The 2,500-nt window shown below is 42.9% G+C and overlaps 1 long non-coding RNA gene across 3 annotated transcripts in view; it reads left to right on the plus strand.

The window, feature by feature from the left end:
- Positions 1 to 2,500, plus strand: part of LOC125139248 — a 4,379-nt gene that overhangs the window by 417 nt on the left and 1,462 nt on the right. For 2 of the 3 annotated variants that reach the window (XR_007138322.1, XR_007138321.1), the window contains exons 1-2: positions 1 to 167; positions 1,023 to 1,360. The exon at positions 1 to 167 is cut by the window's left edge. This is a non-coding gene — a long non-coding RNA (uncharacterized LOC125139248). The remainder of the gene's footprint in view (positions 168 to 1,022; positions 1,361 to 2,500) is intronic. The other variant, XR_007138323.1, reaches the window with a different exon arrangement.

Consider the following 2,500-nt stretch of genomic DNA (forward strand, 5'->3'; position numbering starts at 1 on the left):
TCTCTCTCGCTTCCTTACTGTTCATGTAAAGACTCGTCCAAATCCCAGCACTAATTAAGCCTCTGAGCAGGAATGAGTGATCACACGCAGGTTATTAGCATTCAGCATGTGGAGAACTTTAGAACTTTAAAATAATGTTATAGCTGCGTTCACTCGGCACGTCGCAGGTCAGTAGGGGATGAGTTCAGTTACATTTGTTAGTCAATTCAGCCAAGAAGCAACATAATCCTCAATTTATACCTGTTTTATATAAAATACTGCTGTTACACACACACACACACACACACACACACACACACACACACACACACACACACACACACACACACACACACACACACACACACACACAAACACACACATTACATTTTAATGTTACTATGTTAACCACAATAACAGGTCTGTCTATCTGTCTGTTAAGCAATGTGCTGTCTTGGCCTGAGCGGGGTCAATGCTCCAAGATAGGGCTGTCAGGACTAGTCTCTAGCTCGCGCGCGCAAGCGGAGGAGCGCAGCGACGAAAACAAACCAAACGAGGGAGAGAGACAGCCGAGAGGCGGCGAAGAGAGAGCCGAGAGAGAGAGAAGGGAGACAGAGCCAAAAGAGCGCGAGCATAAAAAAACAAAAAAAGCAAAAGGTCCAAAAAAAACCTAGAAGAGCAAAATCAAACCAAAAAACATAACAAGAGAGAAGAGACGAAAACAGTACGAGAGAACAAAGAGAAAGAGCTATAAAGCCAAGAGGAGAGAAACAAAAATCCAAGAGCTGAAAGAGAGGAGAAAGAGAGAGAGAAAGAGAGAGAGGAAATAAAGATAAGATATCTAGTTTGGAAAAGATATAGAGTATAGAGATAGAGATAGACATATAATATAGACGTTTGCCTCTCTCTCTCCCTCTCTCTCTCTCTTGCCCTCTCTCTCTCTCTCTCTCTCTCTCCCTCTCTCTCTCTCTCTCTCTCTCTCTCTCTCTCTCTCTCATTAGTTGAGTGTGAAACTTTGTAAACTTTCACTTGGTTTGTTTCAGTGGAGCTTCAGCAGTTGTGGTTCTGCCTCCTGGCCTCTTTTCTGCTCTCCTCACTTCCTGTCTGAGGTTGGAGGTGTTTAAGCTTCGTTGAGTTCGATCTTGGCCTCCACCTTATCGTCCTGGGGCACATTTTCCCTGAGGAACATCCTTCAGAGCAGCTTGGCACGCTCTCCTGAGACGAGGAAAAGAAACAGAGGAGCTGTGAGTGTTGATCTTCTCCACGTTTAAGCTGAATAACCCTCCTGACTCCCGTCGGCTCCTGAACTCACTGCTACGTGCACGTTATGCTTCATCAGTACATTATTAACACAAAGAAAAACATGAAACTCGTCATTGTGGTAAGTTTTGTGCACTTCCTTAAAAAAATCCTGAAAATTCAGAGAAAATGATATTTTTTAGTGATGTTACTTTACATTAATGAGAACATTTTATCAGCTAAACATCTCGATAACAACAGCCTACACATCATCCTCAGCCTCTTCCTTTCTGTCTCAGCCTCAGATGACAAACTGAAATAATAAATTGTACCTTTCTCGTCCTGCATAAGCGCTTGATTCGATCCCATGCTGCAATTTGGACACAAAACTCCAGATTAGACCCAAATAAACCCTCTTTTTCTGACTCACACGGCCCTCAGACGCTCTTTTACTTCCTCTCTTATCAGTTGACACCAGAAAAGGGTTTTGTCGATGTGCCGCGTGCTCTTCCACAAAAGCTGAAGCCGTCGCTAACAAAGCTGCTTTTTCAGAGAGACAGAAATGTAGAAAGTCCAAATGTTTTTAGTGTTAAATTCCGTCCTACGTTTACAGAGCGATAAATCAGCTGGACATCATGAGAGGAAGTGAAGTAAAGGTCAGAGACACGTTAAGGTTCTGTAGAGGAGAAGTGACGGTTAGTGAAGGTCAGTGTGTGTGACACTGTTATAGACCTGATTTATATTTTTTATTCTATTGTTAAATTTTATTTCCTGTCTTTATTTTAAGTGTTATTTCTTCTCTAACCGCAGCTGAGTTTCTCCCTCGTTCTCAGACTGCGGCTGTTGTCGGTGTTTATTTTCTAATCACACTGCGCTCAGACGATCAGGCCTCAAATGGGACGTTGTATTTCCGTGACTGACAGTCTGTTCTAATCGGCCGTGTTGTTTTTAACGCCTGAGGAGAACTTACACCATTTTTCTTCTCCAATTCGTCTTCCTCACTGTTTATTCCTCCGTGTTAACATGTCAAAAACAAGCTGCGCTCTGATCTTTTCCCCCAGTTCCATTTTGCAAGTGTGAAATTAGTCGAGTCTGCCAGCTCTGACAGCCAGAGAGTCCGCAATCAGCAAAAAAACACCGCTGAGCAATTTATTCCTCCCTCTGATCGCCTCTGATACGCTACCATTGCCTTCCAATGTGATTAACAGAGGAGGAGAGGAACGAAAGAAAGAAAGAAAGAAAGAAAGAAAGAAAGAAAGATTATCAAAAGGTGTGTGTGTGT

The sequence above is a fragment of the Tachysurus fulvidraco genome, chromosome 17, assembly GCF_022655615.1.
Source record: "Tachysurus fulvidraco isolate hzauxx_2018 chromosome 17, HZAU_PFXX_2.0, whole genome shotgun sequence".
In the NCBI taxonomy this organism is placed as follows: domain Eukaryota; kingdom Metazoa; phylum Chordata; class Actinopteri; order Siluriformes; family Bagridae; genus Tachysurus; species Tachysurus fulvidraco.